The following is a 13,390-nucleotide window of genomic DNA, read 5'->3' on the forward strand; positions in this document are numbered from 1 at the left end:
TTTAATGTCATTAAAATTGAAATCATCTCCTCCATTTCCACCAACTACAACAACATTGGCCACGTGTGACGTCATCTTGTTCTTAACCTTAAAAACACAAGCATTTCAAGATGGATGAAAATAGTTGTTCTGATAAATAGGCATGTTTAAGATTTGTAGTTAAGATAATAAAATGCCTGAAGCATGAGCTACTGCTGATATTATTTACTGATTTCACTCATTAAACAACTGTATTATTAGATGACTTTATGTATGCTAATGGCCAGATTAACGTTTTACAAAAGAATGCCATCCTCTGTGTTCTAATAATCTGATTACGTCACCCACTTCCTGTTAGCACCATATAAAAAGCACATGGGCTAGCATGTCAGTGTGAAACTTTAGACATGTGTAAGTTCTGAGTTGTGTTATTCTGGAAAGCTTTATCGTGTATGACCCTGTCTTGCCTTTACATATTTGCCAAGTCTTTAAGTCTTCTATCTGTCTTTGATACGTGGTGTTTAAAGTGTGTTTACTCTGAATACTACTCTGTCCATTGTGCCTCCTTCCCTCATGTCAACTCTTACTGTATAGAACCTCACTCTGTGTCTGAGACCCCTATGTTACACCATCACTAACATTTAACTTTGGGATCAACAGACTTGTTTTTTTCTTTTTATTATTAACACAAAAGTAGATGTTAACTGGCATAATTCAGAACTCTGAGACCCTAAGATTTTATTGACATCATCATGTACAGAGTTGAATTATGGACGCCTTAACTTGATAATTTAACACTGAAATATCATAAATCAGTATTCAGACATCAAAAGTAACTAATGAACAAGGTGTAATGTGATAAATCCAAATCCCTGACCTAAAGCCTATAAAACTTCTGTCTAATGCAGTAGAGAAGACATTGTAGATTTTTCATGCTTTATTATACACAGAATTAAAGCTTTGTAGGTTGGAGAAAAATTCCAAAATTCCACTGTATCTGTTACAGAAAACATGAAGGTTGCGTGACACAAAGGAATGTTTACTAAATAATAAACCACATTATTGATCTTTCTGACAGTTTAATTAACCAAATAATCACTGAGGGGTGAAAAGCTTGTGAAATCTGATTTCCATCTAACAGCATGGACACACAAACAAATACACACTTGTTACTTTGAAGTGTGATGTAAGGCTCAGAACCACCCTTTTTATCTGGTATAAATATGAGAGCACGAAGCTTCTGTCTCATCCACAAACTTGCATCCTTCACAAGACGTCTTTTAAAGAAGGCATTTTTTGCTACCTGCTTCTTCAGTTCCTTGTAAGTGTGCAGTTTATTCTTGATTACATTATGTAGGTTATTAACTGTGTATGTAGATTAGAGTATTATAGCTTTATAATTACTGTATGTGTTAATGCTTTATTTTAAGGTTTCTTTAACTCATATTATGAAAGCTCGATTCTGAACATTTTCTGTTGTGCGAAATCCTCATTGGGTGTGAACACATTAACTGAACAATGTTAACATGACCGACTTTTTTTCATGTAAGTGAAATCCGCTTGTGTTTTATTATAGCAATGGGGTTAAACATGGTTTATTCATGTTAGTTAATTTCAGTTAAAGAAAACTTTTTTGGAAAGAATAACCATGTATAAATAATGAATGATTTTTATCAAACTCTATGCACTGGTTATTAGCAAGCATAAAGTCACCTAATAAAATAAATGAAAAAAAGATAAACAACATCCAATGACACAAAAGGTTGATAAAGTTTTATGAGCTGAATCACAAAATATTTTTCATTTTATCAGGTTAATTCCTGAGACATCTTTGTTTTTTTTTAGGCTCAAGAAGAACAGCATGTCATACCTGGCACCTGTTGTTGAAGTTGGCGGTCAGGGAGGAGGTGCCTTCAATTTTAATGGCACTGCAAATGGAACCATGTTGAAAAAGATCCAGGTTTGGGAAGGTAGCGACATGATAAAATCCATGAAAGTGTGGCTTACTGATGACCGGTCTGAGCAGTTTGGTAAGCCTGCTGGGAATCTGAAAGAGTTTACATTTGAAGATGGAGAGCAGTTCACCTCCCTTTCACTTTGGCCAAATCAAGATGGTACACGTCTGGGTGCAATCAAATTCAAGACAAGTCACTCCCGAGAGTTCTATGCAAGCATGTCAAAAGGTGGTCTAAAACCAGAAGTTCCAGTTGATGTTGCTTCTGGGATCTGCTTGGGGATCAAAGGACAGTCAGGGTGGGATATTGATCGCTTCGGCTTCATATTCATCACCTGTCAATTCTGCTCAGCTCATTAATGTTGTGTATCCCACCATTCATGATGTGATACCCAAAGTGGCTTTTGGAGAGATCAAATCCATGTCCTACAAGAACAACACTTCTGAAACTCAAGAATTTACAATTGAGACCTCCAAAAAAATCATCCAAAAATCCTCCTGGTCTGTTAAGGGAAAAGTGAAATCCACAGTGAGCCTGGAAGTAAATGCAGGAATTCCATTTCTTGCAGGGGGGAAATCAAGATATCAATTAACCATTGGAGTTGAGGGTACATATGCTTCAGAGACCAGTACAGAAAAAATTCAGTTCTTCTCATTTCCTGTTAAAGTTCCTCCAGGTATCACACGTGGCCAGGCTACAGTTGACCTCCCATTCACTGGCATCATGAAGATTACCTGCTGTAATGACAGTGTGCTGGAGTATAAAACCATTGGAACCTACAAGGGTGTCGCTTACGCTAATGGAAAAGTGGTTGTGAAGGAATCAAACAAAATGCTTGGTGCAGCCTAACAAGCTTTGAATTCAATTCTATAAATATTTTAACTACAAAATGTGTACTCATATTTGATAATGTTTAATAATCAATGTTACAGATGTATGGGACGTATTTAGTGCATTATGTATCACTGTACTCAGTATCTCAGTAAAGTTCTTGCTGACTGGAGCTGTGTGTGTGGAACACTGGAGTCCAGCTGTGACTTATATGATCTTGCATCTTCATGTTTATCCTGCATTTGGTGGAATGGGTGATTTTTTTTAGTTGATTTTTTTAAAATCTGTAAACCAAAGAAAACAGTGATTTGATTTATTCCGCTGGTCTACCAATGGTGCAAAACCACATTTTGTTGATTAATACAATAAATCTTTATAAAACATTTAGAGTAATAAAGAAAACATCTCATTTCATGTTTTTTATATTTACTTTGACTGTAGCTTTGTGTGATATCTGGACTTGATTATTTTCCTTTCACATATTCAGAAGATTATAATCTGTTATAATTTCCATCAATAAAATTAGTCTCAATTGAATCCAATGTTCTGACTAATATTTTCTATAATTGTTTATTATTCTAGATTCTTCCTGAGCACTACCACTAAACAGTTTTCCTTTTAGAAGTGTAAAACCACCAAAAGGTCTGCTTCAAGTCCCAGTATTCCCAGTAAAATGTTTCTGTATGCTGGAGTAAATAAACACCAATACACTTCTTGAGCATTTTTAAACAAATTAATGATATTATTTTGACTTAAGTAAAAAAAAAATAAAAATTATACTTATACACATTCTACACTTTTTTTTATACTTATACACTTTATTATTTATTCCTTTAGACCAGGGGTCGGCAACCTTAAACACTCAAAGAGCCATTTGGACCCGTTTCTGACAGAAAAAACAACAACACAGGGAGCCACAAAACCCTTTTGACATCTAAAATGAAGATAACGCTGCATATATCGTTTTTTACCTTTATGGAAAGTATAGAAAAACTGTAGTGTGTTGCATTTATGAAATCAATGAACTGCTACAGAGTAAACGAAATTTTATTTCTGCAAGCAAACAAAAAGTATTTTGAACAGTTTGAACTAACCTTAAGAAAAAAGACACTGGGTTGAAGGTTTCAAATAAAATGTTCAATGACTAATTGAGTCCTCTTCGTATTCATGACCAGGGCTCTCAAGTTTTGGAGATCGTGACATATCCATTACATTTTTACATTTTGGTGGAACACTTTGGGGACATACTGTACACATGGCTGTGATGTCCAGGTGTCCTGTACTGTATATTAAACAGCTACAGAGAACTTGGACAAGGTTAAGTAGCTACCAGTAACATGTGTCACTAATATTGACATGTTCACGTTATGGAACAGTGTGTTATGTAGTAGATGTTATGGCCAAAGTGGACAAAGTTTAAAGAAATAGATAATAATTATAGTGGAGAAAGTGTAGAAGTATAGAAAACAATTTACTTAAGTCAAAATAATAATATGAATTAGTTTAAATGTGCTCAAGTAGTGTATGAGTTTGTTTACTCCAACATATAGAAACATTTTACTGGGAAGACTGGGACTTGTGGTAGTGCTCAGGAAGAATCTAGAATAATACATCATTCTGAAAAAAACAAGTCAGAAGCTTAGTTTCAATTGAGACTGTTTTTATTGATGTAAATTATAACAGATTATAATCTTCTGAGAATGTAAAAGAAAAAAAATCTAATTGTTACACAAAGCTACAGTCAAACTAAATATTAAAAACCATGAATTTAAATGTTTTATTTATTAGTCAAAAATGTCCTTTGGCAGCACGGAATCCTCGCCTTTGTTTTGTCTTCGTGTGCTCTGTCTTGCTTTTTAAACCTGATAAAATAAAAAAGAATTCTTCTGATTCTTCTGAAGAGTTTTGTTTAAGATTAAATATAGGGACGCATCAGCTACTGCTAAACCACTACTACTAAATTTACTACTAATAAATCAGTATTCAGACATCAGAAGTAAATAATAAACAATGTGTAATATGATAAAGTGGAGTCCTACAGAGCTTTTGTCTCTTATGCCACACCAATTTACTTTAACAGTACTAACACATTTTATTTATTAATGATTAATGCACAGACAAACCACACTGTAATAGAAAATGATCAGAATTAAGCTTTCATAATATGAGTTAAACATTATCATATACAGTAACTATAATGCTGTAATACTATAATCTACATACACAGTTAATAACCTACATAATGTGATCAAGAATAAACTGCACACTTACAAGGAACCTTATCCCACACCTCTATGTAACAGGTGTGTGTGAAGATTACTAAAAACTATGTAAAATCCTTACAGAAAATATTGTAAGCCCAAAAACATATTTTTTTTGTTTAATTCACAGTGAAATTTTGTAAACTATTAAACATAATATTTTGTTATGTTTACAATTACAATATGTGATTATAATCAAAATTATTTCTTAAAATTTTTGGTATCAAAAACAGAGAAATACTGTAATACTCATAACAAAACAGTTTTGTTAATTTGACATGCTAATATTGTAAAAACTAAAGTTTTAGTCAGTTGTTTTTAAAAATACAAATAATGTCATTTTACAAGTTTATGCTATAGGCTAATTTTAGCATGATTGATGAAACGATGCAAATTGAGGTAATAATTTTTTTGTCACAAAAAAAGAATTGTGAACCTGAGAGAACCTGTGAACCTATAAATAAATCTATTTATATAAAAATATGGCTACAACTAAATAATATTGTTTTTTTTGTGCAATAATTTAGGCTATTTGTAGCATATTGTAGCCTACTGTGTGTGTGTGTGTGTGTGTAATTAAAATTATTGATATGCAAAGTAATACTTCTGTTAGTTCATCTTCTTTTTCTACCGCTTATCCGAACTACCTCAGGCATCATCGGGCACCAAGGCAGGATACACCCTGGACAGAGTGCCAACCCATCGCAGGGCACACACACACTCTCATTCACTCACGCAATCACACACTACGGACAATTTTCCAGAGATGCCAATCAACCTACCATGCATGTCTTTGAACCAGGGGAGGAAACCGGAGTACCCAGAGGAAACCCCAGAGGCACGGGGAGAACATGCAAACTCCACACACACAAGGTGGAGGTGGGAATCGAACCCCCAACCCTGGAGGTGTGAGGCGAACGTGCTACCCACTAAGCCACCGTGCCCCCTCTGTTAGTTCTTTTAGTCTTTAAATCTTAATGTAATACTTAGCCTGCTGGTTTTCTACATAGGCCTACTGATAAAATAATAGTAATAATTTGAGCATTGTGTCATTATCACAGGCTAAACAACCGAACGGGGCCTTTACTAACATCGCTTTATGATTTATAAGCATACTGTATTTATAGCCTATGTGTATAAAGAAATTAAAATTATTGAGGCCCGTGCAAACTAACACTTCTGTTCAGTCCCAGGAATAATCATTGTATGCTGGGAAGACTGGGACTAGAAGCAGACCTTTTGATGGTTTTAAAACTCGAACAGGAAAACTGTTTAGTGGTAGTGCTCAGGAAGAATCTAGAATAATACATAATTATGGAAAAAACAAGTCAGAAGCTTAGTTTCAATTGAGACTCATTTTATTGATGGAAATTATAACAGATTATAATCTTCTGAAAATGTGAAAGGAAAATAATCAAGTCCAGATATCACACAAAGCTACAGTCAAAGTAAATATAAAAAACATGAAATGAGATGTTTTATTTATTACTCCAAATGTTTTGTAAAGATTTATTTTAGTAATCAAAAAATATGCCTTTGCACCATTGGAAGACCAGCAGAATAATTCAAATCACATTTTTTTATTGGTTTTATTGGTACAGATTAGGAAAAAAAAATCAACTAAAAAAATCACCCATTCCACCAAATGCAGGATAAACATGAAGATGCAAGATCATATAAGTCACAGCTGGACTCCAGTGTTCCACACACACAGCTCCAGTCAGCAAGAACTTTACTGAGATACTGAGTACAGTGATACATAATGCACTAAATACGTCCCATACTGTGCATCTGTAACATTGATTATTAAACATTAACAAATATGAGAACACATTTTTTGGCTAAATTATATGAATATAAAAATATTTATAGAATTGAATTCAAAGCTTGTTAGGCTGCACCAAGCATTTTGTTTGATTCATTCACAACCACTTTTCCATCAGAGTATGGAATTCTTTATTCACTGGCTTTATTGTCAACCAGATGGATAATCAGACTCAATAAATGCAGTAAGAACTAATGATAAGAAAATAAGACAAACGCAAAGTACAAAGGACATTATTATTATTATTGAACAGAAATACAAACAGAAATACAAATAAATCACATGTATCATTAACAGAACTTACTTCATTGGCCGCTTATTACAACAGGAGAACTTTATCTTGTACCTGATGTCTCTTTCTATCAAAGTTGTTGCTTGAAAAACGAAAACTTTCCCTGTTTCAGCATGTGCCTGGCAGCACCTTCTTCGTGCACCACTCTCTGTCACAATTTTCATAATAAAAGTCTCTTGCCTTTCAATCAGTTTCTATAGGAAAAGTATTCAAACAAAAACATCATAACAATAAAGAAGCCCATTTAAATAAAATAAACTGCGTTCGATGTCAGTTACAGTCTTATTACCGAAAGAAAATGCGTTCATGTTAAAGACTAACTGCAGCAGGACAGATAAATACACACAAAATAATGAATATGTTACCTGATTCCAGTGACATACTTCATTTTTCTTGCCTGTGTCAGTGTTTAATTTACACACTTTTATTTTCTTTCCTTTTTCGTAAATAATATCTGGCTACTGCTCTTTTCCCCACTTTAAAAAAAAAATACTTTTCACTTTCCTGCTGCAGTTAATCTCACTGTAGGAGATTTTCAAATATTCTGATTATCAGTCAAACCCAAGAAATGACAAGACCAAGGATTTTCATTCATTTTTTTTAGACGTGTTCACAACTAAGGGTATCTTTTTGCTGGACCTAAAGTTTTAGTGATACAGTGTTAAGAAATTGAGTGAAAAGGAACTTAGTGAATAGGTTTAATCGAGTTAAAGTGAAACTTAATTACAATAGTGATAAAGAGCACATCCAGTCATGTAGACATTGTGCTTCTCCAGAGGTTTTCCTCTGTTATCCTTGTTAAGACACGGTTCACTGGGACGCTGGGGTTCGGGAAGCATCTAGAACAGTCCAGGAGTCAAAGCATTAGTTTCTATTGAGAAGGGTTTTAGTGATTGAAATCCTAACAGAATATAATCTTCCTGATAAGTAAAAGGAATTAAATACAAATCTTACAGCAAAAAAATGAAATTTTTTGTAAAGAATGTTTTATTAATCAAAGTTGTGGGTCGCTGACTACAAATATGAGTACACACATTGTAGAAACAAACAGAATAGATAAGAATAGGTAATATTTGTCACTGATATTGACATAAGTACGGTGTGGAACACTGTGTTACACTTTATAGTCAAAGTAGACAAAATGTTCAAAAGTAACATTTCATAATTTACATTAATAATTTAAAATATGCTGAAGTAGTGTAAACATATCCTGGAATTGTTCACCATCATCCTTGTTCACCCACAGAGAAAACCACTGGAGCTGCGAGCATCACTTTGAGCACAGAGTAAATCATGATCTCCTGTTTTACTGTTACATCAAATTCACAACTTGTTTGACACAAACAATGACATTTTGACTGCTGTTAGAGACGTTTCCCAGATAATCAGCATCAGTTTTTCATGAGTGTCTGTAACTTGAAATAGTGTATGAGTGTTTGTTTACTCCAGCAATGTAGTAACATTTTACTGGGAAGACTGGGACTTGAAGCAGACCTTTTTAAGGTTTTAAAACTCAAACAGAAAAACTGTTTAAGGGCAATATGGAATTCACAGTGAGCCTGACAGTAAGTGCAGGAATTCCATTTCTTGCAGAGGGGAAAACAACATATGAATTAAAAATTGGAGTTGAGGGTACATATTCTTTAGACATCAGTACAGAGAAAATGGAGCTCTTCTCATTTCCTGTTAAAGTTCCTGCAGGTAAAACTGTGGATGTGCGCGTCACACTTGGCCAGGCTACAGTTGACCTCCCATTCACTGGCATCATGAAGATTACCTGCTATAATGGCAGTGTGCTGGAGTGTAAAACCAGTGGAACCTACAAGGGTGTCGCATACGCTGATGGAAAAGTGGTTGTGAATGAATCAAACAAAATGCTTGGTGCAGCCTAACAAGCTTTAAATTCAATTTTATAAATATTTTAACTACAAAATGTGTACTCATATTTGATAATGTTTAATAATCAATGTTACAGATGTATGGGACGTATTTAGTGCATTATGTATCACTGTACTCAGTATCTCAGTAAAGTTCTTGCTGACTGGAGCTGTGTGTGTGGAACACTGGAGTCCAGCTGTGACTTATATGATCTTGCATCTTCATGTTTATCCTGCATTTGGTGGAATGGGTGATTTTTTTAGTTGATTTTTTTTTTTCTAACCTGTAAACCAATAAAAAAAATGTGATTTGAATTATTCTGCTGGTCTTCCAGTGGTGCAAAGCCACATTTTTGAATATTGTTCGGTTTTATTACCCTGTTGTCAAAGCACAGGGATGTGCACAGAGATTGGGAGGAAAAAATCAACCAAAAGATTCACCCATTCAGAGTCGGGGCTCTTTATAGGACACTCGAGATCTTCCACTCCAACCTCCAACACATCATGGAGATCTTCATGGAACTGGCTTTGTGCACAGGAGCATTGAGATGCTCAATTATAGTGGAGAAGGTGTAGAAATATAGAAAAAATATACTTAAGTCAAAATAATAATATGAATTAATTTAAATGTGATAAAATAGTGTATGAGTGTTTGTTTACTCCAAGATATAATAACATTTTACTGGGAAGACTGGGATTTGTGGTAGTGAATCTAGAATAATACATAATTATGGAAAAAACAAGTCAGAAGCTTAGTTTCAATTATATATATCTATTGTCACTGTCGCTGCCCACATGAGCGTTGAAGTCCCCCAGTAGAACGATGTAGTCCCCTGTCGGAGCACTTTCCAGCACCCCTTCCAGAGACGCCAAGAAGGTCGGGTACTCTACACTGCCATTTGGCCCGTAAGCACAAATAACAGTGAGAGACCTATCCCTGACCCGAAGGCGCAGGGAAACGACCCTCTCGTTCTCCGGGGTGAACTCCAAAACATGGGTGCTGACCTGGGGGGCTATGAGCAAGCCCACACCAGCCCACCGCCTCTCACCGCGGTCAACTCCAGAGTAGTAGAGAGTCCAGCCTCTCTTAAGGAGTTGGGTGCCAGAGCCCAAGCTGTGCGTGGAGGCAAGCCCAACTATCTCTAGTAGGTATCTCTCAACCTCCCGCACCAGCTCAGGCTCCTTCCCCCCCAGCGAGGTGACATTCCATGTCCCTAGAGACAGATTCCGTGTCCAGGTATTGGGTTGCCGAGGCCCCCGCCTTCGACTGCCACCCAATCCACATTGCACCAGTCCCTTATGGTTCCTCCTGCAGGTGGTGGGCCCACAGGAGATCGGCCCCACGTCGCTCCTTCGGGCTGAGCCCGGCCGGGTCCCGTGGGGTAAGACCCGGCCACCAGGCGCTCGCATGCGAGCCCCAACCCCGGGCCTGGCTCCAGGGTGGGGCCCCGGCGACGTCACGGACCTTGCTATTAAATTCCTCATAAGGGGTATTTGAACCGCTCTTTGTCTGGCCCGTCACCCAGGACCTGTTTGTCTTGGGAGACCCTACCAGGGGCAGAAAGCCCCAGACAACATAGCTCCTAGGATCATTCAGGCACGCAAACCCCTCCACCACAATAAGGTGGCGGTTCGAGGAGGGGGCAAAAGACTTTTATTATGAAAATTGTGACAGAGAGTGATGCAGGAAGAAGGTGCTGCCAGGCACATGCTGAAACAGGGAAAGTTTTTGTTTTTCAAGCAACAACTTTGATAGAAAGAGACATCAGGTACAAGATAAAGTTCTCCTGTTGTAATAAGTGGCCAAAGAAGTTCTGTTAATGATACATGTGATTTATTTATATTTCTGTTTGTATTTCTGTTCAATAATAATAATAATGTCCTTTGTATTTTGCATTTGTCTTATTTTCTTATCATTAGTTCTCACTGCATTTATTGAGTCTGATTATCCATCTAGTCAATAAAGCCAGTGAATCAAGAATTCCATACTCTGATGGAAACGTGGTTGTGAATGAATCAAACAAAATGCTTGGTGCAGCCTAACAAGCTTTGAATTCAATTCTATAAATATTTTTTAAATATATTGTAATTTATTATATTTATATTTATTTATATATTTATATGTCTGTTTGCACTGTCTCTTTATGTCGATAGATTAATTAGTTCTGTGTTGTCTCATGTAGGTCGGTGTCTTTATGTAGCACCAGGGTCCTGGACAAACGTTTCATTTTACTGTGTACTGCATTAGATATTGTATTTGGTCACGATATGGTCACAAGTCTTTTCCCCCAGATGTTATTTTCTTAAAGCTTAAAATGCACAATGGGGTGATTTACTATTTAGTTAATTAGTAGAATCATGGTTTCTGTTACGGTGGAATTTTTCTCCAAACCAAAAAATATTCAGTCTGTTTATGATAAAGCATCAAAAATCTACAATGTCTTTTCTATTGTATTCCATAGAAGCTCTGTAGGCTCTATCAAAAAGCATCTGGTCTGCATTGGATCATTGTGAAGGACTCATGTGAATGTGAATTCCAGTTTGCTGGTAAGAGCTCAGGAGGATGTTTGGGTGATTTTTCTGGATATCTAAAGTTTGTATTCTTGCGTTTCAGGAGTGATGTTCTTGTAGGACATGGACTTGATAACTATGACACCACCCAGTATACAGTCTGTTTGTTCTGCAAAAACAGTTGTAGCAGCATTTTAAAATGTAAAGATGTCTGATGGCAAACTCATCTATCAGGGTACTTTAAATTACACATATGAACATGGCTGGATCTTTTTGTTACTACATTGATGTTGGTCAGGTTGTGTTTTATTGATGAAATGTGATTTTTTTTAAGCAGGATAATGATCCAATGCAGACCAGACGCTTTTTGATAGAACATTCCCAAAACCCTGATCTAAAGCCTATAGAGCTTCTATCTAATGCAATAGAGAAGACATTGTAGATTTTTATGCTCTATTCTTCCTTGTGCATTCTCAAATATTCTGACAGTTGAAGGGAATAAAACTCTGAAAGGGAAAAAGAACTTGTCTAAGTCGAATTCTATGAAGTCCAAATTCCAACAGACAGCATGGGCTCACACACACACACACACACACACACACACACACACACACACACACACACACACACACACCTGTAAATAAATTAATAAATTTAATGAATTAAACACACACAAGTTAAATGAAGAGGTCTTCATTTACTGTAGATCCAATGGAACTATTACAGAAACCATGATTCCATGGCAAGGTGTCATCAAAAGTGTCTGTTCATGTTCTGTTTTGTTGATTCTTGAGTGTTCTGACAGTGTAATGGTATTAACCCCTAGGCAATTCCTGCAAACAGCATGAGCACACACACACACACACACACCTGTTACATAGAGGTGTGGGATAAGGTTTCTTATAAGTGTGCAGTTTGTTCTTGATTACATTATGTAGGTTATTAACTGTGTATGTAGATTATAGTATTACAGCATTATAGTTACTGTATATGATAATGTTTAACTCGTATTATGAAAGCTTAATTCTGATCATTTTCTACTACAGTGTGGTTTTTCAGTGCATTAATCATTAATAAATAAAATGTGTTAGTACTGGTAAAGTAAATTGGTGTGGCATCAGAGACATAAAGCTCTGTAGGACTCCACTTTATTACATTACACCTTGTTTATTAGTTACTTCTGATGTCTGAATACTGATTTATGAAATTCAGTAGTAGCAGATGCTTCCCTTTATTTAATCTTAAACAAAACTCTCCTTAGCCATGTTTCTTTGTCAGAAGAATTATTTATTTATTTTATCAGGTTAAAAAGCAAGACAGAGCACACGAAGACAATACAAAGCCGAAACAAAGGCGAGGATTCCGCGCCGCCAAAGGACATTTTTGAGTAATAAATAAAACATTTAAATTCATGGTTTTTAATATTTAGTTTGACTGTAGCTTTGTGTAACAATTTGATTCTTTTCCTTTTACATCTACAGAAGATTATAATCTGTTATAATTTACATCAATAAAGTCAGTCTTAATTTAAACTAAGCTTCTGACTTGTTTTTTCCATAATTATGTATTATTCTAGATTCTTCCTGAGCACTACCACAAAACAGTTTTCCTGTTCGAGTTTTATAGCCTTGGAAAGATCTGCTTCAAGTCCCAGTCTTCCCAGTAAAATGTTACTATGGAGTAAACAAACACTCATACACTAATTGAGCAAATTTAAACTCCACTATAATTATTATCTATGCCTTTAGACTTTGTCCACTTTGGCCATAACATCTACTACAAAACCCTGATCTAAAGCCTATAGATAGATAATCCTCATTAGGTGTGAACACATTAATTGAACAATGTTAACAATGACT

The 13,390-nt window shown here is 35.8% G+C and overlaps 1 pseudogene; it reads left to right on the forward strand.

Annotated features, from left to right (window-relative positions):
* The first annotated feature begins 1,220 nt into the window (after positions 1-1,220).
* Positions 1,221-9,317, forward strand: LOC132861397 (aerolysin-like protein; annotated as a pseudogene).
* Positions 9,318-13,390: the final 4,073 nt, after the last annotated feature.

This window comes from Tachysurus vachellii, chromosome 18 (assembly GCF_030014155.1).
Source record: "Tachysurus vachellii isolate PV-2020 chromosome 18, HZAU_Pvac_v1, whole genome shotgun sequence".
NCBI classification, from domain to species: domain Eukaryota; kingdom Metazoa; phylum Chordata; class Actinopteri; order Siluriformes; family Bagridae; genus Tachysurus; species Tachysurus vachellii.